This window comes from Anabrus simplex, chromosome 4 (assembly GCF_040414725.1).
Source record: "Anabrus simplex isolate iqAnaSimp1 chromosome 4, ASM4041472v1, whole genome shotgun sequence".
Classification (NCBI taxonomy): domain Eukaryota; kingdom Metazoa; phylum Arthropoda; class Insecta; order Orthoptera; family Tettigoniidae; genus Anabrus; species Anabrus simplex.
In genome coordinates, this window is record NC_090268.1 from 447,900,022 (window position 1) to 447,924,856 (window position 24,835).

General features: G+C 42.0%; 1 pseudogene; it reads right to left on the minus strand.

Moving 5' to 3' along the window:
• Positions 1 to 264: 264 nt before the first annotated feature.
• Positions 265 to 24,835, minus strand: LOC137500518 (lactosylceramide 4-alpha-galactosyltransferase-like; annotated as a pseudogene).

Consider the following 24,835-nt stretch of genomic DNA (forward strand, 5'->3'; position numbering starts at 1 on the left):
GTGCGTTTTACATTCTTATTTGCCTTAAAATAAAATAATAAAAACTCCCAGAAATTTCTTGAGTAGAAAACCTAGCTGTATAAAACAACAAACAATTGAAGAAGTCTATAGGCGCTGCATTGTAGCACCACTGATATGTGCAAACACTCATCACTGCATCTTCCTGGATCCGACATAGAATAGATGTGGAGGAATCTGAAAAACAGAACAACTTCGTAACGACGTATGTGCAATGTTTGAGGAACGGAAGTACCGCCGCCCACTTCAAAAGATTTTACCACAGTGCGAATACACTTTAGGACAAATTGTTTTCGCAATTTGGGCGTAAGGTTGCCGTGACCCGGCAGTGATGTTCTCTGCCACACTGAATTTGTTCCACACGTGGATCGACAAACTCTCGTTCAGTTTGGACATCGTCCTGTCTGCGTCCTTCTCATCGCAGTACAGTCTCCACTTCTGCGAAGGGATCGGGTAGAACGCCGATGGTGGGTGAACGGTAAATCCCCGGCATCGCTCGGGGGTCATAGACGAAACTGGCGCACACCGCATACCTGTCGGAGTACCCGCATGATGACGCCTGGAGCATTATGACTCCAGCTGTCACCTCGAAATTGAGTTCGGAGATCCTCTAGACATGCTGTCACCGTCTCATGACCTACTCCATCATGAGCGAAGTTCAACACCCCTGCAGCAACACCCTCCAGCGATTCAGCGCCCGCGAAGTTGCTCATGCCACTCGGCGACCTGGTGACTAGGTACCGCTCAACTTCCAGAGGGTGAGATCTTCAAGCGGAGACCCTGCGATGTAGCGATCCGGGCCCACATGTCTGAGACGCACCAATCCACTGAGATACGCTCGAGTTCTTGATAGGGGATGCAAACAGTAAGTACACGTGCAAATCGGGATTCATCTTCGAGGCAGAATCCACCGCGCTTGCCTGGCGCGGCGTCAATATCAGTTTCCCTTTAATACTGGAAGCGCAAGAGGTTTCATGAAAAAATATGCTCTTCTCCTTATCCCCCTGTGGGTGGTGGCAGTAGAATACATCCACGGTATCCCCTGCCTGTCGTTCGAGGCGACAAAAATATGCCCCAGGGGCTCTGATCTTTGGAACGTGGGTTGGCGACCACGGGGCCCTCAGCTGAGTCCTAACATTGCTTCCAATTACGTGTGCCAGGCTCCCCACTTTCATCTATCCTATCCGACCTCTCTTGGTCAATTCTTATTCTTTTCCGACCCCGACGCTATTAGGTTCGCTCGGGCTAGGGTGACTTTCATTTTCACGACCTTCGTGGCCCTAGCCTTCATCGTGCCGATAACTTCATTTTTCGAAGTGTCGGATCCCTTCCATTTTTTCTCTCTGATTGGTGTTATATAGAGGATGGTTGCCTAGTTAAAACAATAATCACCACCACCACAGTTTTCCCCTTAGCTGGCATATCACTAGACGAACTAACATCCTCCAAATTATTAATCTCGTCCCGGTAACATGATATGCCACTATTACTGTCACTGACAGTATCATTGACACCCACTAATAGCAAGATGTTACCAGCCTCGCGATAAAATGCATTATTGTCAATACTTGCCACCCCAAAAGTTATTTAAAGAGCCGTACCACTCACGCACAATGTACTTGCCACTGTCGTTCTACGCATTTTTCTAGTTGGACAGCGCACTCTCGGTATCCAGACGAGTCACAGAGTCCACAATTAGTTTCCTTTTCTGACCTCTTGATGTGCTCCTTTCGCGTAGTGATGTTTGATTTGGTGAAGGTGAAGCAATTAACAGTGGTGGTAGATCACTGTCGCCTCTTACCAGGAGGCCCCGGGTTCGATTACTGGCCAGGTCAGAGACTTTTACCTGGAAATGAGGGTTGATTCAAGCTCCAGTCAGCCTACGTGATTAGAATTGAGGAGCTATCTGGCTGTGAGGTAGAGGCCCCGGTCTAGAAAGACAAGAATAACAGCCGAGAGGATTCCATTCGACGTGCTAACCACACAGCACCTCGTAATCTGGAAGGCTGTCGCTTTGTAGGCCGAAACCAACCATCAGCTATTCTTGCACATAGTTGACATGAACATTAATTGAAGCGTATATTTTTCCAATACCTTCTTACTGTGATGTAAGGCACTAAACCCCATGACGCAACCGCCCCGAAGGGCCAGCGCGTACCAAATGACCGCTGCCCCTGCCCGAAGGCCAGCAGTTTACGAGGTGTCGGAATTTCGTCCCGCAGGATATATTTTACGGTAAAATTATGCCCACAGTATTCGCTGCCTGTCATAAGAGGCGACTAAAGAAAGGACCCCAGGGCCTCTTAATTTGAGAGGGGGGTTGACGACTATGAGGCCGTTAGTTGAGCCCTGGGATTGTTTCCATTTACTTGGGCCAAGCTCCTTACTTTCTTCTACGATATACGACCTCCCTTGGGCAACTCTTTTTTTTCCAACGCCCATGGCATTTAGTTTATGAAGGGAGTTTTACAGTTACACTCACCGGGCGAGTTGGCAGTGCGGTTAGGGACGCGCAGCTTTGAGCTTGCATCCGGGAGATAGTAAGTTACGAACCCCACTGTCGGCAGCCCTGAAGATGGTTTTCTGTAGTTTCCCATTTTCACACCAGGCAAATGCTGGGGCTGTACTGTACCGTACCCAGGGGTAAATACCCTCTAGGACGATGCCTCCATTCCTGTATGAACATCCGACTAACTCAGGGTTGGGCAGAGTGTGGGTTGGTTGTCGATTGGGTCAGGATAAAAGTCGAAGTTCTACACTAAAATATCAATCAATGACAGGAAATGGAGGTATAACACGAATGAGAAACAATCATAGGGGGTAAGATGGATTTATTAACAAATATCCCCGATCAAATCACACGAAAATAATTGAATAAAAAAATAATAACTTGTAAAAAATGAACTCAAAGTAATAAAATAAATCGAAATCAGAAACGTTAAATGAGTGATAATACAAATTTGACATTAAAAGAAAAACAAGTTCAATAAAGAACATATATAAAAATCAAGACTAAGTATCTTCTCATAGTCCAATGTTTATGTTGTATGGCAACAAGTGTATGCAAACACTGCCATTGGTATTTCGGTATGGAGTTTCACATTATCGCATCCCAACGATACGGTTTCAAAATTAAGTTACTCCCGAGAGTCAACTATTTCCGTAAAATCAAAGTTACATTGTATGAAAAATTACGACGGAAAGAAAAATAATTAAGACGCACCGGACGCTATGTAAGGTATGCAAAATACTAGGGGCAAATCCTACACTATATTTACAATAATTCAAATAATCAAACTAAACATATATATACATCGGATATCGAGTAAAGTCTTAAATGCTACACTGCTTCTAATGTGAATCCCGGTTCACTACAAAAGATCTAGACAGAACTAGATAAACCAACAATACATCAGCACCCGGGCTGTTGCCTTTAAAAACAACGAGACAAGGTATACAATCACAAAATAATAAGGTAAAACCATCCTGTAAGAGAAAAACATATAAATAATCCTTGATGTCAGGAAGAAAGCAATGGGCAACATTGCCTCCTTCTGCTGCGTTTGAGCGCTCAACAGCGCGGTCATCCGTCATGTACTTCCGGGTAGATTACGAGCTGTAAAGAAATATAGAACTCCACTACGCTAAAGATTGGATTTTGTCTCCCGTGGCCGCCGCAAGGAAATACTGTCTCTTTCACACATGCCGATAACACAGGCCAGGACTCAACTTGCCATGAGATAACGCCCATCATCAACTACACGGAAACTCCCGTATATTAATTGCTTCTTAGCATGCTTGGGCCATTTAACAACATCAGACTCAATAGTCTGGAATTAACACTGTCCATTCTGATCACAATATACTCAGAAGACGCTAGGCAGGCACACACACATCTGCACAATCTCTCTCTATCTTGTCAGGCATACAATCGGCCTGTACCAATACATTATAATTAAGCATGCAATTATTATCTCATCATTCCTCATGAATCCTACTGGCCTTTCCACATAACGAGACGCTGTTCAAGTCCTTGGCAGACCATCAGGCAAACAGAATCCAACTTAACTTCAAAGATCTTAATTTAACAACGACGTTCTGCAGCTCCTTCTGGCAGCTTCTGTAAAACCATGCATCATGCAAAATAGCTATACCTGTCTCTCTGAATGACCGAAATAAAATGAATTGATACGTGTTTGACGTAATACAAAAATGAACCTGTCGATCTAGCCCTTCTAGCATATATTTCAGGAAAACTCGGAATATCCTACGCTAAGTACTATATTTACAACAATAACTGATCCTATCAATCCCTCATTTTCCCAAACATCTAATCATAAATCAAAATGAAAATAAAATAAACATGCATTAATCTCGTATCCGAATCTACCATAGTGACAAAATTAAACAAATACATGCCGTCAGGCTTACTTTAAATGAAACTGAAAATTCTATCTACACTGCCCTAGTACCTTAACATAACTTACATATCGTGCCATATATAATACGTGCATCTTACTTTATGATGACTCTCGGGGAACCAGGATAGCAGCTTACATCCCCACTAATTTTGGGATCTACACCATGTTAATCACATCCTTAACATGTGGGAATGCACTTCCTTCCTCTGCAGGTGTATCCATCATCTTGCTGGAAAACAATTCACTGGAACACAGAAGACTATAGTTGATAACCTCTTCGCTGCTTAATGCTGCGAGCCGAAATACCCTTTCTTTTACCAGATCAGCTAACACACTGATTCACATATATATAACACACTTCACTAAAAGGGTAAAATTACAGTTTTAAAAGCAGCCCACGGTTCGGTACGGAAGTTCCACGCGAATACGCGCCCGTCGCGAAATAGTGAAACACTAGCACGTTTCCACAACACTTGTTACTCAGCGGTCACTACACCGTCTTTATCGATTAAAAGTAAACTCTGTCAAAGCACAGTAAATATTACGACTGCACAATTTGAAGTATCAACGAGAACCAGTTACTATTTCTGGAATAACGCCACGTTAATTACAACCACCAGTCACAGAGTTGGTACATCCGCACTGTTCAAACTTTTCCTACAGAGTGCCGAGTTAATACATCCGTACTGCTCAAATTTTTGCTACAGAATGACGCTCTCCAGAGCTTGGATTACTGAGGAGGCTTCGGTGACGCTAATATTGTTGGGGTTCCCGGGTATCTGAACCAACCACCAATCAGAGAGTTCGTCATGTATGATGATACAATACTTATTGTGATATATTTATAAAACACAGCTCAAACATTAGCAAATCTCTTCCACCAATTTCTATAATACATTACCAAATATATCTAACTTCAGAAACTGTGGAAAACCGATTGTCTACAGAAACTGACTTTATCCACAGAGCATGTTGGTCATCCTGGAATTAATATATGACGCGGTGTAGCCTCCATGTTTGCCAAATCCATAAATTCCCATTGGCTGAAATATCTTGCTTGGTCAGCATGTAATACACGTGTCGGTCCTTGCCAGCGCTTGGGTACGCTTACTTTCTCACGGTCATGCGGAAATATGAAGCAACATCCAGCGACTTACAGTCTTGCTCAACATCCGGTATTAACTATCTTGGGATACGATGCTTTAACATATTAGACTGTATCTTTTATTAATAAATTCACATATATGGTCAAATAATATTCCAATTATTATTATGGGCCGGTCGGATACGGCTCATCCTCCTCTTACCCAGGGAAAAAAAATTAATATGGAATATTTATTTTTTTTCTTAATGTATTATTGGACTATTTATTATCATCTGGATATATGTAATCTCTTTCCTTTAGTACTATTTGCCGTCTCGCAAATTTGTATTCTCTTCCCACAGTCTATCATTATCTTGGCGGATGTTGTAGTAGATGTCAAGTAACGCATGAAAACGTCTCTGCACACCACCACACTCTACACAATCTTCTTCTTCTGAATAATTGTCTCTTTCCATCTGCGCGAAGTTGACATTCTCCGTGTCCTCTTCCGGGTCATCTGCATCCACCATCACAGGTTCATCATTCGGGTTTTCTTCTTCTTCTCCATCATCTTCACTCTCATCTTCTGCCATCTCTCCTTCTTCTTCTTCTCCTTCTGGGATGTCGTCTATTCTAATTTGACCTCTGGGATAATAAAGCTTGAGGTTTGAGGCATTGAAAACCTTCTCCGTAGATCCGTCTAAGCTACAAACCTTGTAGGAATTATTTCCATATACCTGAGTTACTTTATATGGACCTATATACAATTCAGCAAACTTCTGACAGAAGCGCGCTGACACATCTGAGCTCTGAGGACGTTTTACCAGTACAAGCTCATCAACCCGCAGTTGTCTATGAAATCGTTTGTTCCTGCTTCTGCGTAGCCTCTTGTCTGCCTGAGCCTTTAATTTTTCTGCAGTCTCTCGTATGCATAATTCTGCAGACGGCCTTGGGTCATTTGGACATTGAATTTTCTCGTGCCATGGACGCTGTGGGTATTCGTTGAGATGAATAATACTGGGAATCTGTCCGGTACTTTCATGCTTGGTAGAATTAATGCTTTCCATGATAATTGGAACTACATCTGGCCATTTCCAGTGCTCTCTTGGTATGAAGATCCGACAGTACTTTGCTATCTCTCTCATAACACGTTCGCTCGGGTTAGATTCCGGATGTCTCACTGAACTCAACACATGTCTTATCTCCATCCTATCGAGCTCCCTCTTGAAAGCAGGCGAGGTGAACTGTGGACCGTGATCACTTAGTATGCTTTCTGGCTTACCCATTCTAGGAATGATCTTATTTTTAATCTGATGTAGTGCGGATTTCGTGTTGGCCTTTTGTACGGGACACAAAGTTACATACTTAGAAAATACATCCATGCATACTAGAATATATTTCACACCACGACGTCCTGCAGGTAACGCTCCAAAATAGTCAATTGCGAACAGTTTCCTGGGCATTGTGGGCAATACAGCTCTTGGTTGCTGTTTTAATAGGAAAGTGTTAGGTTTGATACGCTGACATGTGTCACAGGTTCGCAAGACTTGTTGAATCATGCGCCTCATCCTTGGCCAAATAAATGTTTCCTGTAACGTAGCTGTAACTTTCTCAATACCCGCGTGTCCAGTGGTATGATGCCCTAACCATATCAAGTCCATCTGGAACACTGGTGGAACAACAATACGAAATTTAGTGTGTTCTTCGTCAATAAATTTATGCAAAAGGTTATTGAAGTAGTGATATTGGGATGCCTTCTTTTGTGCCTCGATGAAACCTGGGGTGCCGGGTTCAAGTTCCTTATTAAAATAATCAATCAGTAATTTGGTTGGTCCATAATTTTTCTGCTCTTGGCCTAAACTTGGTAACTTGTCCAAAATGTTTTGGTCCTCTTCGCCCAACATTGCCAAATTTACAGTAGCCTCAACTTCATCCGGGTTTCGACTGAGTGCGTCTGCCACGGTATTCAACTTGCCTGGGCAGTGTTCTAGTGTCAGATCGAACTGTTGTACAAATAACGACCATCTGTACACCCTGTCGCTACCTACATTGGATTTTAGGATGAAAGTTAATGCCTTATGGTCCGTTCTAATGATGATCGGAAATCCATAAATATACTTCTTCCACTGACCTAGGGCAACTACTATAGACAGCATTTCTAGTTCCGTTGTAGTCCACTTTAACTCATGGTTACGTAACTTCCTGCTCGTGAATGCCAAATAAGTGATCCTGGGTTCGTTCTCTGGATTTTCCTGATACAGAACCGCTCCTATGCCCACATTTGAAGCGTCTGTTTGAATTATGAAAGGACGGTTATATGCAGGATAGCCTAGCTTCACTGCCTTCGCCAGCATTTCTTTGGTCTTTCTAAAAGCCACATCTTGATCCTCTCCCCATTTCCATCTGTTGTTCACCTTCAAAAGCTCCTGTAATGGTGCTACAGTGTCTGTATATGATTTACAGTGGTCCGAAAAGAATTGACAAAGTCCTAAAAACTGTCTAATATGCTTAATTTTGGTAGGTTTCGGAAAATTTTGTATTGCTGATATCTTCGCCGGATTAGGCTTGATTCCTTTTCCATCGATGACATGGCCCAAAAATAAGGTACTCCTGCTACAAAAATGAGATTTCTCCAGATTTACCTTGAAATTGCAGCGATTAAGATCTGCCAAAAGTCGGTCAATTTTGTCCAAATGTTCCTCGATTGTTTTCGAACAGAAAATTATGTCATCGATGTAGATGATAGTAAATGATTTTATGTCTGGACTTAAATTGCCTTCCAATGCACGGATAAGAACGGAACTTGAGTTCTTTAACCCAAAGGGCAAACGTAAGAAGTGATAAGTCTGGTTGTTAAACATGAAACCAGTTAGCATACTAGATTCTGGATGTAATTCAATGTGATGAAATGATGAAGTTAAATCAACGGTGCCGAAGTACTCCATGCCTCCGAACCTCTTTAAAATATCCTTAATTGCTGGTGCCTGCTTATACTCGGGGACTAGGCGCTTGTTAACCTCTCGTGCGTCCAAACATACCCTCACAGAACCATTTGCTTTTGGAACAGCCAAGATCGGACTCAAAAATGGTGTGGGCGATTTGGTAATGACTCCATTCTTCTCCATATCATCTACCAATTCCTTCACCTGAGGGAATATCTTCTCGGGAATGGGATATGGTCTCTGTTTAAATGGCTCCCAGTTGTTCACTATAATTTTGTACTTGTAGTTAGGTATTTTTCCTGGTTTTGATCCGAATACATTCTTATGTTGTTCTAAAATTTCTTTCATTTTTCCACGGGCTTCTTCGTTCACTGGTGCTTCCGCTAACTTCTCTGGTAACAATTTTGAAAATTTTTCATCCTCCTCGGCTTCTAAATTTAACGTCATGGCCTCAAAATATTCTGCGAGCTCATTACAATTTTCTACAAAATTTACTGGAAACTCAAAAGGTTCTTCTTTTCCCTCGGTTACAGTTGCTGTCCAAATTCTTTCATCTCCAACATTCTCTTCAACCTGGTCTAATCTCAACTCTTCACTAGAATTTTGTGTTCGGAAAATAATGTTATTGTTTCCCATGTCTATCAAGGCATTGTATTCTCCAAGAAAATCTGCACCAAGAATTAAATTAAATTCCATCTTTGGTAGAATTACGCAGGGATGTGACATAGTTAAATTTCCAATTTGAATATCCAAAAGAGCCTGCTCCTTACACACAGCTGTCTTGTCCGGTACAATTCCCCTGACTTTCAATTTTGATATAGGAATAGTGAGTACCTTCATGCGTGATTTCAATTCGTTAATTAATGCCTGAGATACCACACTAATCGACGCTCCAGTGTCCACCAAAGTTTTTACTCGTAAATGACCAGCTCTAGTATATATTACGGGTAAGCGCTTTACAGAATTATAATTTTGTGATACTTCCTCTTCCAATAAATCCTCGGGTCTTACAATCCAACTGTCTACAGAGACTACGGTCCAACCATTATTGTTCCCATTGGTCAAATCCAGGCTATCTTCTTCATCATCTATTGTGCTTTTTTTTTGTTGTCCGTCCCTCGGCCCTCATAATTAGGAGCATTAGGATTCAACCTATTTTCCTGTTGCCTTACACGGTATTCCCTGTACGCAACACTTTCAGCTCCATGACATTCTTCGTTACCATTAGCTTGTATGGCTCCTCTCCACCGGTCTTCCTCCTGCCTTTTTCCTCTCAATTCTTCAACGTATTGTCTTGATTCTTCTCTTCTTTGGTCACGATTCTCCTGGTAATTGCCTCTTCCTCCTCTGGGGTTTCGCTCCTTCTCGTCCCAACGATAATATGGTCTTCTGGGTCCACCATAGTTTCTATACTTGTATCTATAGGTCCTCCCATTATTTCCATTTGGATAGCTATATCCTCGCTGATTTAGGCTGTTACCTTGATAATTATTTTTTCGAAACTGGTCTCTTCTGTCTCTCCGCTGCCAGTTACCATCCTGATGTACAGCACTCCTGTTGGCTTGCTCATGTGTCGCTGTTTGAGTCCCTAAGCTTTGATAATCATTTCTCTTCCTTACTTTCGGTGGATTACTTCCTTCTTCCACCCCTACCGTATGAATAGCCTCAACATGCCTCAACCTTGGTTGGTTTTGACTAGATGTTAAGTCTAACTGTCTTAAAGTCAATTCTGCCTCTGCTGCAGTTTTAGCATTAGCTGCAATTAATGTTCTCTGCACTTCAAGAGGTAGTTGCCGAGAGATTGCCGCTATAATTTCGCTCTCGCTTGGGGGCATGTCTAAATCACGAAATTTTAGCATCTGAGAAATGAAAAAAGGAGAATACTTCGTTGGCGTAGTAGCCGGATATCTACGTGAATACAATTCCATCCTCAGTGATTGCTGCGTAGATACGTCCCAAAACTTTTTAAGAAATGCCTCCTTAAACTCCTCATATGTAGTAAATGTATAACGGAAAGCATTCGCCCATTCAGCCACGGTATCGCCTAGAAATCTTTCTACTGTCCTCAATTTACGCTCTGGTGGTACCTTGTAATCTGCCAAGAAGTCATCCATTTCACGCAAGAAAGCTTTAGGTGTTCTCTCATCATTCCCTGTAAACTTCCGTGGTTTTTCTTCATTGCTCCTCATAATATTGTAAATAGGAACATTATGTGTTTCATTCGGAGTTGAACAGTGGACCTCCTGACGCGGTAACTGTAAAAGATCGCTCAACGCTACGTTATCGCTAACTTGACTGGGTGCCTTCTCTATAATGGTTTGTTGCACTGTACATTTTAATTTACTAAGTTCTTTGTCCGTTCGTAAATCCAACAGTTCTAACTTATCCTTCATGTAGGCGATTTCCTTCTCAACAACCCCTATCTTCACTTGATTTTTCTGTGAAACCTCTGTCCACGTCTCCAGACTCGAACCAAGTACCTGTAGATCTTCCTTGTTCCTTTCCCGATCAGCCATTATCATGTCTTTGACTTCCTTGCCTGTCTCCGCAATGTCCTCCTTCATTTCCAATCGAATCTGAGTTTCTATTTCCTTCATTCTTTCCTCAGTCTCCTTTTGCTTCATCTTAAGTTTCAAATTAATTTTGTCTTCAGTATTCTGCTGAGCTTCAGTAATTTGTTTACTGATGTCCACGGTGAACTCTTCCAACCTCGTCTCCGTGTCAATCCGTAACTTATCAATCGCGCCTCGCTGGAGTGTAATCTCTGCTGTAGCTTCTTCTACTGTATGCGATAAGTCTCCCAGCCGCTTATCTGTGCTAGTCATGTGTTCTGTAACCCGATCGGCGATTTCCTCAACAGAATCTCTAATCTTTTCAATTTGCGTCTGTGTTTTAAATTCTACTGTATCTAGCTGTTTCTCTAATTTTCCCATGCCTTCTAAACAGCATGTACGAACGAAGTCAATTTTCCCCTGTAACTCATTAGTCGCCACCTTAAGTTGCTCCTCAGTTTTCTCCGCCGCCTGTGTCAATTGTTCCTCAGTCCTATCTGCAGCTTGTTTAAATTGTTCGTCAGTCCTATCTGCAGCTTGTTTAAATTGTTCGTCAGTCCTATCTGCAGCTTGTTTAAATTGTTCCTCCAACTTACTCGAAAGTTCATTCATACGCTCCTGTTCCCTCATCTCGGCCTGCTCTGCCCTCTTGTCCATCTCCTCTAACAACTCCTTCATCGTCAACGCCATACCAAATACGTATTCGAGAAAACGCAGGGATGCTCGCCACGACCTAGTATCCTATACCGTATCTTGTGTACTCCATACGAAAACCATTTACTTTACTGAGAAGCTTCTATGATTTACGTTAATCATATATCAAGAAAACATGGCCTCAAAATTTCGCCATATAGAAGCTTCCTTTGATTTGGGATATTTATCTTCTGCCGCGCATAACAAACAAACGCGTTATCATAACTTTAAAAAGAAATTACAAGTATCGTAGCCCCAAATTCTTTAAATCCAAACATTAATTTCCCTGTCTTTTGGGCTCTAATCTAAGTACTAGACAACAGTACTGGACCATATTTACAATAAATACCTCCAACTCCAGACTAATATTCCAGCATAGGTTTACCAGTCTTGAATCATCAGCATTCATTGCAAATATCATCACCATTTTCTTAAGACTGAGGCGATCTTAAGTTCCTAGTCTTACTCTAAATCAAATCAAATTATCGTTACTGGCAATTGAAATTTGATATGCACACAAATTCCAGGCTATGTCAAGATCAACACATGTCTGAAGGACACGTCATCGACCACTTTACCTCATTAGAGAAATCTTTTTATAGTTCTCTAACTCAAATAGAGTTCCTTTATTACTACGACACGCCTTACTTATCGGCTATGTTCCTCATTCTTCCTAACATAATTTAAATCAAACTTTTTGCCGATGTCCCTAACGTAATGCATTTAGATTTTACTCTGTTTTCTAAACACACGATTTCCTATGAAATCTTGCCCTTTCATGTCCGCCTACTATCATTCGTAGTACTGAACATGGGACTCTAGACTCAAGTTGTCTGAACGTTAGGTTGCCAGATTCCTAAGTTACGCCTATGGTTCGAAATTACCTATCTACCTTTCTTAAATTTAATCATTATCTGGATACCAATTATTGGTCTCTTCCAGCTTTCGAACCATGATCCTAATCCTATCTAGCCTTCGGAATAGCTTTTCAAATCACATTCACTCTCGTAAATCTCAATTTGACCTGCCCAAGTTTGTAAGAACAACCTAGACATCTTTGGGTAACACAAAAATACTCCCAGCGGGATACGAACATACGCCAAAGTGTCTATTTGCCCTTAGTTGCGGCGCCAAATATATATGTACCGTACCCAGGGGTAAATACCCTCTAGGACGATGCCTCCATTCCTGTATGAACATCCGACTAACTCAGGGTTGGGCAGAGTGTGGGTTGGTTGTCGATTGGGTCAGGATAAAAGTCGAAGTTCTACACTAAAATATCAATCAATGACAGGAAATGGAGGTATAACACAAATGAGAAACAATCATAGGGGGTAAGATGGATTTATTAACAAATATCCCCGATCAAATCACACGAAAATAATTGAATAAAAAAATAATAACTTGTAAAAAATGAACTCAAAGTAATAAAATAAATCGAAATCAGAAACGTTAAATGAGTGATAATACAAATTTGACATTAAAAGAAAAACAAGTTCAATAAAGAACATATATAAAAATCAAGACTAAGTATCTTCTCATAGTCCAATGTTTATGTTGTATGGCAACAAGTGTATGCAAACACTGCCATTGGTATTTCGGTATGGAGTTTCACATTATCGCATCCCAACGATACGGTTTCAAAATTAAGTTACTCCCGAGAGTCAACTATTTCCGTAAAATCAAAGTTACATTGTATGAAAAATTACGACGGAAAGAAAAATAATTAAGACGCACCGGACGCTATGTAAGGTATGCAAAATACTAGGGGCAAATCCTACACTATATTTACAATAATTCAAATAATCAAACTAAACATATATATACATCGGATATCGAGTAAAGTCTTAAATGCTACACTGCTTCTAATGTGAATCCCGGTTCACTACAAAAGATCTAGACAGAACTAGATAAACCAACAATACATCAGCACCCGGGCTGTTCCCTTTAAAAACAACGAGACAAGGTATACAATCACAAAATAATAAGGTAAAACCATCCTGTAAGAGAAAAACATATAAATAATCCTTGATGTCAGGAAGAAAGCAATGGGCAACATTGCCTCCTTCTGCTGCGTTTGAGCGCTCAACAGCGCGGTCATCCGTCATGTACTTCCGGGTAGATTACGAGCTGTAAAGAAATATAGAACTCCACTACGCTAAAGATTGGATTTTGTCTCCCGTGGCCGCCGCAAGGAAATACTGTCTCTTTCACACATGCCGATAACACAGGCCAGGACTCAACTTGCCATGAGATAACGCCCATCATCAACTACACGGAAACTCCCGTATATTAATTGCTTCTTAGCATGCTTGGGCCATTTAACAACATCAGACTCAATAGTCTGGAATTAACACTGTCCATTCTGATCACAATATACTCAGAAGACGCTAGGCAGGCACACACACATCTGCACAATCTCTCTCTATCTTGTCAGGCATACAATCGGCCTGTACCAATACATTATAATTAAGCATGCAATTATTATCTCATCATTCCTCATGAATCCTACTGGCCTTTCCACATAACGAGACGCTGTTCAAGTCCTTGGCAGACCATCAGGCAAACAGAATCCAACTTAACTTCAAAGATCTTAATTTAACAACGACGTTCTGCAGCTCCTTCTGGCAGCTTCTGTAAAACCATGCATCATGCAAAATAGCTATACCTGTCTCTCTGAATGACCGAAATAAAATGAATTGATACGTGTTTGACGTAATACAAAAATGAACCTGTCGATCTAGCCCTTCTAGCATATATTTCAGGAAAACTCGGAATATCCTACGCTAAGTACTATATTTACAACAATAACTGATCCTATCAATCCCTCATTTTCCCAAACATCTAATCATAAATCAAAATGAAAATAAAATAAACATGCATTAATCTCGTATCCGAATCTACCATAGTGACAAAATTAAACAAATACATGCCGTCAGGCTTACTTTAAATGAAACTGAAAATTCTATCTACACTGCCCTAGTACCTTAACATAACTTACATATCGTGCCATATATAATACGTGCATCTTACTTTATGATGACTCTCGGGGAACCAGGATAGCAGCTTACATCCCCACTAATTTTGGGATCTACACCATGTTAATCACATCCTTAACATGTGGGAATGCACTTCCTTCCTCTGCAGGTGTATCCGTCATCTTGCTGGAAAACAATTCACTGGAACACAGAAGACTATAGTTGATAACCTCTTCGCTGCTTAATGCTGCGAGCCGAAATACCCTTTCTTTTACCAGATCAGCTAACACACTGATTCACATATATATAACACACTTCACTAAAAGGGTAAAATTACAGTTTTAAAAGCAGCCCACGGTTCGGTACGGAAGTTCCACGCGAATACGCGCCCGTCGCGAAATAGTGAAACACTAGCACGTTTCCACAACACTTGTTACTCAGCGGTCACTACACCGTCTTTATCGATTAAAAGTAAACTCTGTCAAAGCACAGTAAATATTACGACTGCACAATTTGAAGTATCAACGAGAACCAGTTACTATTTCTGGAATAACGCCACGTTAATTACAACCACCAGTCACAGAGTTGGTACATCCGCACTGTTCAAACTTTTCCTACAGAGTGCCGAGTTAATACATCCGTACTGCTCAAATTTTTGCTACAGAATGACGCTCTCCAGAGCTTGGATTACTGAGGAGGCTTCGGTGACGCTAATATTGTTGGGGTTCCCGGGTATCTGAACCAACCACCAATCAGAGAGTTCGTCATGTATGATGATACAATACTTATTGTGATATATTTATAAAACACAGCTCAAACATTAGCAAATCTCTTCCACCAATTTCTATAATACATTACCAAATATATCTAACTTCAGAAACTGTGGAAAACCGATTGTCTACAGAAACTGACTTTATCCACAGAGCATGTTGGTCATCCTGGAATTAATATATGACGCGGTGTAGCCTCCATGTTTGCCAAATCCATAAATTCCCATTGGCTGAAATATCTTGCTTGGTCAGCATGTAATACACGTGTCGGTCCTTGCCAGCGCTTGGGTACGCTTACTTTCTCACGGTCATGCGGAAATATGAAGCAACATCCAGCGACTTACAGTCTTGCTCAACATCCGGTATTAACTATCTTGGGATACGATGCTTTAACATATTAGACTGTATCTTTTATTAATAAATTCACATATATGGTCAAATAATATTCCAATTATTATTATGGGCCGGTCGGATACGGCTCAGTACTTTAATTAAGGCCACGGCCGATTTCTTCCCACTCCTACCCCTTACCTATCCTATCTGTGTCGGTGCGAAGTAAAATAAATTCTTCATTTTCCCGCCCTTCGGGGCCCTTTTCGGTCTGTGGCCTTTGATTTATCCCTCTGATTAATGTTAGTAGAGGAGGTTTTCCCCGTTGTACTTCCTCTAAAAACACAACCACCGCCTTTCTTTTACGTCGTAAGAGGCGACTAAAAGGGGACCCAGGGGATCAGAACATTGGAGCGCTGGTTGGCGACCACGGGGCCCTCAGCTGATTTCTGACATTGCTTCCACTTACTTGTACCAGGTTCCTCACTTTCACCTATCCTATTCGACCTCTCTTGGCCAACTCTTGTTCTTCTCCGACCCCGACGCAATTAGGTTTGCGAGGGCTAGGGAGTCTTTCATTTTCATTCCCTTCGCGGCCCTTGTCTTCCTTTGGCCGATACCTTCATTTTTCGAAGTGTCGGACCCCTTCCATTTCTTCTCTCTAATTAGTCTTATATAGAGGATGGTTGCCTAGTTGTACTTCCTCTTAAAACAATAATCACCACCACCTCACCACAAGCATGACCGACGGAGCTGCCCTCTCTGGTACAATCATGGAAACACTTAAGTTAATTGAGGTGAGGCCAATACAAGCTCATTGCAATATGGGAAACATCATTTCTATGAACATGCATGGCCCATCATCACACTGCCCCCATTTTTAATGTGTCTGTCCTTTTTGATCAGACAAGGAGGCACATTTTTAAGCAAGGTTCTAATCCTTGAACCTAAAGTGCGCGCACTGCTAAAAGCTAAAGGACTTAAAATCTAACTAAAACTTGGGAAACACATATTACACCCATAAATACAAAAGTCTGTTATAACAATGCACTATAAAATGCAGTCCACCTCTACCTGAGGCCCTGTACGTTCATAAACAGTATCACGCTGAATCAATCAGTCCATTTCAAGCAATTTATTTAATACTTCCATGAGTTGCGTCAGGTAACCGAGGGAAGGTTGTAATTAATCGTAACATCCTCACCTCTCCAAGGGATTCGCAACTTGTTTCGTCTCATCTTCAACCAATGACATCTATATTCCTTTCCATTCCCCTTGTTTTCCTCTATATTATTTTCCCTGAAGAAAAAGGATTTTAGGACACTGGTAATTATACAACAAGCGAAATAAGCACATGGTACTACTAAAATATAATGGAAAATAGATAAAGTTTTACTGGCTCCGTTGATGATATGGTTTCTGTTACGGAGATAGCCGTGGTAGTTAGAGGTGAATGGAGGTGCGGGCTGGAATGGGTCTAACTACAAGTTCGAACGATGAATTAAAATTTCAACAAAGGTTATATTTTCTATTCAAAATCAACCAATAACAAGGTATAACAGGTACCAAGTAGCAGATCAACAAATTAAGAAATAACAAATTACAGTTCGTTACAAGATTTGGGCTTCGAGCCCCACAATCACAATCCTTGAGCTATTAGCCCAACTTTACCAAGGTACAAAATCGAACAAAGGGGCAGAAAACTCCATCATACCAAGGAGCACTTGCTCCGAATTACAATGTTAAGCCTCCTAGAGGCACACAGAAATCAAATTTAGGGAAGAGCAGACCCGCTTTCAAAGTTCAAGCCTATCAAAAGGCCACAACGAATTTTACTTCTATCTGCCCTCAAGGCACACAAAGAAATATCAATGAAGCGGGGGTGAATTTATGAGATTCGTGAACCGCCGAGTTCAAAGCGAAGGCTAACCAATGCAGGGATGTATCCCACCTGGAATGATCGTCGTGAAGATAGGCAATCAGCGCCGACCTCAGATTACGATTGACCCGTTCAGCCAGAGATGGTTGAGGATAGTAAGCAGAAGTTGTTACATGTGAGATAGATAGATCAAAACAGAATTTACGAAAGAGATTAGAGGTAAAGGCTATAGCATTATCAGATACAATATATTAGCACGGACCAAAAGAAGCAAAGATAGAATTTAAACAAGAAATGGTGGACTGAGCGGTAGCCAGCTTAGTCGGAAATAACCATGAAAATCTTGTGAAACCATCTACACACACCAAAATGAATTTGTTGGCGTTCCCCTTTGCCTGGGGGAAGGGTCCGACGTAGTCGATATAGAGTAGTTCCATGGGGCGCGACGCTTGGTGGGAAGACAAGAGCCCTTGCTTAGTGGACACGGTGGGTTTACTAAGCCATCAAGATTTACAAGCTTTTACTAATTCACGGATTTCTCCGTCCATACCCTTCCAAATGAACATTTCACGGATCTTTTCACGGGTTTTGAAGATGCCTAAATGCCTCCCTAGTGGGGTCTCATAGTAATACTTGAAGATCATAGGCACGAGAACAGCTGGAACCACAATTTTCATCTTCTTATCATGCCCCGACGGGCAACATAAAACACCATTCCTCGATGCATAAGGGACTACATGTTCCACTGAAGAAAGGGTTTCCATGGTAGGGGCCAGCGTCGGATCTTCACGTTGATATTTTTCAATAACCCTAAAGAGCATAGGAGCATCAGTTAGAATGGCATTAACCTCAGGAGGTATGGACTCGGGAGGTGAAAAACTATCAACCTGTTCAGGTGTCTCTATATCATTGGCAAACATACGGCTTAGACCATCCGTTCCTCTTATATGCCTGACATCAAATTGGAAGGCAGAAATTCCGATGGCCCAGCGGGCTATGCGACCAGTACGACGCGGCCTAGCTAAGACTCAGCTTAAGGCTTGGTTATCAGTCTCCAAGTCGAACTTGACATGTTCCAGATAGAGGCGGAACTTTTCTAGAGCAAACAAGACAGCCAAACCCTCAAGTTCATGGATGGAATACTTGAATTCTTGGGCCGATAATGTCCTAGATGAAGAGGCGATTGGTCGCCTCCCTAGTTCAGTCTCTTGAACCAGGACTGCTGCCACCGCCGACGACGACGCGTCGGTTTGGACGATAAATTTCTTCGAGAAATCAGGCATGGCCAGAACAGGGGCATTACACAGAGCTAATTTGAGATCTTCAAAAGCGGCTTGTTGAGAAGGTCCCCACTCAAATTTGACGCCTTTCCTACGAAGTAAGTTCAAGTGTTCCGCTCTATTGGCGAAATTTGGAATAAATTTCCTGAAGAAATTCACCATACCAATGAACCTAGCAATACCTTTGATGTCCTTGGGAGGTTTGAAATCACGGATGGCCTGTGTTCTAGAATGATCTACAGAGACACCATCGGGCGACACAATGTGCCCTAGAAATGACATAGAAGGCTTAAAAGCGATCTTGGACAGCTTAACTGTTAACCCTGCCATACGAAGACGATTAAGGACCTCTTTCAGATGATCAAGGTGTTCTTCAAAGGTCTCGGAGAAAACGACGACATCATCAAGATAATGGTATAGGTACTCGAATTTGATGTCGGAGAAGACCCTATCCAGCAATCTCGTAAGCACAGCTGCTCCCGTGGGGAGCCCGAAAGGCACGCGGTTGTACTCATACAAGTTCCAATCCGTGGTAAACGCTGTAAGATGTTTAGATTCTTCAGGCAGACGTATCTGATTATAAGCCTGATTAAGATCTAAGATGGTAAAGTACTTAGCCTTTCGAAACCATGAGAAACAAGAGTGAAGGTCTGGAAGGGGCACAGATTGTAACACCCCCTTCCGATTGAGAGCCCTATAATCAATCACAGGCCTGAAGCCACCTTGGGGTTTCGGAACAAGGAAAATAGGCGATGAATACGCCGACTTAGCGGGCCAAATAATAAATACCATCCTTCAACATCTGATCTATGATGTCCTTCAAAGCCTTCATTTTGGGTGGAGACAGCCTATAAGGTGGAAATCGTACCGGAATCGAATCACTCACCTCAATCTTGTATTCGATAAGGTCAGTAACACCAAGAGCCTCGGAGAAAACATCCGGAAACACATGACACAACTTATGAATACTGTCAGCCTGCTCCTCAGGTAGATGTCTAAGGTCTAACAACATGTCATCCTGGGTAGGCGAAACCGATGAACATGACACAGAGCTACATTTCAATAAGGGAATTTTACAATTACCAGCAAATTTGAACGTGCACGACTTGCTCTGAATGTCGAGCACTAGACCAGTAAAAGACATGCAATCCGCTCCCAAAATAATGGGTTAAGACAAGTGTTTAGCCACCAACAGTTTAACCTTCCAAGTAAATTTAGCAATTCTAATTTTGACATACAGAAAACCTAAAATTTATAATGGGGATGAGTTCGCCGAAAGATATATTGAACCGAAGTCGAACAAAAATCAGGAAGTTTACAAACAGTTTTCAATTTGGAGTACCACTCGACCGAAATAATGGAACACACGCTGCCCGAATCTAAAAGAGCAGTTACAGGTTCATTATTCAATTCAATCTTGAGAAATGGAACAGGTGCGGGGGTATCCGCCGCAATCCTAAGACATTCTTTGGGACATACAAATGGGAATGTAGAACAGTTCAGATTTTTCCCTGATTTTTCGTCGGATTTAACCTGGGCTGAGCCTTGAAAAGATGAATCTGCCGGCTCAGCCGGAGCCACTAGTTACTTATGATTGTTGGTGGAAATTGCCTCCGAAGTTGAGCAGGAGGGGTGCTTTTCGAATTCGGGCAATTTTTTGCAATATGGGAGAACGCGCCGCATCTAAAACAGCCTTGGGATGACCCTGCTCCCTTGTTCGTCCCATTGGATTTAATCAAGGGACACTTGTTCCGAAGATGAACTGCTGAGCCACAAGCATAACATTTGCGAGTGGTGACGGTTCGGCGAGGCGGAGGCCGAAAGTTACCTGAAGACGGAGGGGGCTCCCTCGCAACACGTAATGTGTCTGCATACCTAACCCCTTCGGTTGACACAGCCATCGCTTCGAGCTCTGCAAAAGTTTGCGGACGCGACGCAAAACACTAGTTAGACCTGTAAGACGGTGAAATTCCTTCCACAATGGCCTGTACAATCTGATCTTCAGGGAAGTGAAGAGCAAACACCCCGGTGTAGAATTTAATATCTTGGATGAAGTCGGCAAGGGTTTCATCCAGACGTTGTACACGGTAATAGTACTGAATTAGTGATGACCTGGCCGTAGCCGGAATAAAATTAGCTAACAGATGTGCATGGAAGTCTTCTATGGATGACTGTTCAGCAATTGCCCTAGATATCTTGTCTGATAGAACCCCAATTCAATAGGGATAACTGATCTGCAAAATTTGACACGGAGTAAGAGAAAGAACAAGGGCATGATCTTGGAATTCAACTAAAAACCTTAAGAATGAAATAACGTCACTGGTAGAGTTAACAGAAAACTTAGAAATACCCCTGAGCAACATTGCTAATGGATGAGGCAAACTGCTGAACCCTGGTGACGTAGTAGGTAGAGGCAAATGTGGCGAAGAAGCTAATTCAGAACGTGCATTATTCAAAGAGGTACGGCGTTCAGACTCGTTGCTAATGGGGAAGAGGTTTGTTGCACTCCTACTGATTTCCAATTTTCTTCTCCTTTAGGAGAGTCTTCCTCGCTAAATACGTTTACCGTAGCGGTTTGGTCGATTTTGGGAGGGACTGTCCCAGTTAACAAGAGGCTAACCTTACCGAACAAATCAGAAAGGTTTTCGAGAACAATACTAGCTTCCTTCCTTTGAATGTCATTCAACCTTAGAGACAACAGATCGTTAACTCTATTAGAAAAATGAAACAATTTAGCTTGCACACGTTTAAGTTGATTCGGTGATGGATCATTTTCTACAAAAAAGCTAACTACAGATGCTAGCTCAGTAGTATTATCAGTGATCGTCGGGAGAGCGTTGTCAATCTCTTTCTCTCCCAAGGTGGGAATAAAAATGGGCAAATCAAGGGACTCTTTAAGCTTGTTGGTATCTACTGCAACCGTGCCTCCAGATTGCAAATTTCTAATTGTTAATTCATAAATTAATTCCTCGTTGCGTATATAGCCGGGATGGAGGACATCGCAGGGCCGAGCATGATGGCAGAGCTTTACAAATTTAGAAAAATCGAAGAACTCCAGCGACGGAGAAAATTGTTAGAGTTCGAACCAAAAGCAACGTTTAGCCGTCAAAAGGGGCTAAATTGTGACCCGTTCAACCACGCTCTGCTACCACTTGTTACGGAGATATCCGTGGTAGTTAGAGGTGAAAAAAGGTGCGGGCTGGAATGGCTCTAACTACAAGTTCGAACGATGAATTAAAATTTCAACATAGGTTATATTTTCTTTTCAAAATCAACCAATAACAAGGTATAACAGGTACCAAGTAGCAGATCAACAAATTAAGAAATAACAAATTACAGCTCGTTACAAGATTTGGGCTTCGAGCCCCACAATCACAATCCTTGAGCTATTAGCCCGACTTTACCAAGGTACCAAATCGAACAAAGGGGCAGAAAACCCCATCATACCAAGGAGCACTTGCTCCAAATTACAATGTTAAGCCTCCTAGAGGCACACAGAAATCAAATTTAGGGAAGAGCAGACCCGCTCTCAAAGTTCAAGCCTATCAAAAGGCCACAAAGAATTTTACTTTTATCTGCCCTCAAGGCACACAAAGAAACAGGGGTATTTAATACCCAAACTACAGGGCCTTCGCAATGAAAATAAAACAAGAGGTTAAGTTACTGGCCCAAAGTGCAGAGAGGACTGGAGGCGTGAACTTGCACTCCAAATACACTTTTAAAACCTAAGTGGCTCTAGGCCGATACACAGGGGCTAGTCCCAAGCTAGGGAGGTGACCCGTATGAGAAAACTTTAATACATTAAGGAAGAGAAGAAACGGTTATAAAAACGTGGTCACCTCAATTTCAAAATAGGGTGCGAGAGGGAGAAGCACTCTCTATCCCCGCTTTACAGTGAAAGAGATTTGTAGTTTTTACATAGACAGAAGAGGAATTTACATTAAAAAATGGTAGGTTACATATTAAAAGGTTTCGAACCCTCCCCTAGGGTTAAACTGCTGAGGTAGCGAGAAATAAAGATGTTAAAAGGCCATTACCTTGTTGAAGAGCTGCTGCTTAAAGAAAGAGGCGCTTCCCGCCCCCTGTTACATATCCACACACTAAGTTAGATGTTACTGAAGTGGCCCCGAGACAAGAAAATCAGCAGTTTTTATACCCTCGTGGAAAATTTGAGACCTTTTAAGAATGAATAGACACACCCCCCAACTTTATTGGATAGCTTAGAGCTACATATCCATATCGAAGAAGACATACACTATTGGTCAAAAATTAATTAAAGAAATTCGGGACTGGCTGAGTTCAAAACTGGCGGACAGAAGATTAATATTGCCAACCCAAAAAATAAAAGAACAAAATGTAGTAAAGACAAAACTTAAGAATGCAAAATTTCTTCAAGAAAGTTCATTCCTTCGCACCAGAGTGCGTAATCATAGTTTTTAGTAGAGACAAGTGGTAGAGAACGTCCACACTTCTTGATCAATTAGAAACAAAAACACACCAAAATTCACACAGAGCCATCTTCGGAGAAATTGTTGAGTTGATACAGTTTTTTTAAAGTTCAGACTTCCTCCTGTATAGGAGTTTCAACTGGCGCAATATTTGAACTAGCGGCGTGGAGGTGTACCGCCCGGTACAGTTTCAATAAAGACACATAAGCCTACGATAACCTCTTACTCGACAGATCCTCCGATCCTACAGTTACAGGTCCTAGGAACCTTACTATTCTCTTGTGGTTGGACCATTTATGGCAGAGTTTGGCGGTGATTTGTTTGGCTGTCGAGCTTATAGGGGACATTTTTACCACAACCAGGTCTCCAACTTCCAGGGTGACCTTTTTTTTCCCTGGTTGAATGATTTTTGCCACCCGGTCTCGGGCTCTGACCAATTGTGCAACGGCTTCCTTCCATTTTGTCTCAATATTCATGTTTGTCGATGGCTCGGACAGGTTACCCAATGCCCCATTTCAACTGGAGCGGGTCAGCAAGGCTTCTCGCTGGGGTGAGATTCGTGTACAGCACTGTTGAAGGCTAAAACAAACAATTCCAAATTATCATTCCGGATGCGCTGATCAGCGCTATGGAAAGCACTCAGACAGGATTTCAGATCACGGTGAAATCTATCAACGTGAGAAGGTTTGGTGTAGTGGGGGCTCAGTAAAACGTGCTTCACTCGCTACCCAAAACTCAGGTGACGAAATTTACGGCAGCTGATTGTAAACGCATTGTCCGTCCCATAAACTATACAAATATGCAGAGATAAAACATGGACGCGCTGTTCGAGTTTATAGTGCGGACTGGGAACAACAATACAAATTTAGAAAAGGCGTCGACGGCGGACAGGATTCCAACGTTGCCATTCTTGGATTTCGTGAGAGGACCAAAATAATCGGCAAATAACTTTTCCCCGGGGTACGACGCGACGTCAGCGGAGTGGAGTCCAATTTGAGAGGATTGGGCAGGTTTACACCGTTAATACACGTCGCAACTTTACACATACCCTAACATTTCCTTTTTGAGTTTAGACCAGAAAGCATCACGAGAGATACGATGCAAGATTATGTATTGACCTAGATGAGCACCCAGGTAAGAATCATGATAATAGTCTAACAGCATGGATCTTAATTTGAGAGGAACGTAAATTTTGTCTTTACCATTTTTACGGTTACGACGAACCAACCACCGCCGTTTGATTCTAAGCGACTTGTCTAGAAGAGACCCATTAGCGATGGCTTTCAGCAGTTCTTGACAATCGGTGTCATCTTTTTGGTGCTCAGAAATGTCCGTGAAGGACCAAGGGTAATTTTGCCAAATATTGATACTTTCAACACTATCAGACTGACGAGAGCTCTCCTCGAACTCGACCTCACACTCATTTACTCCATCGAACAT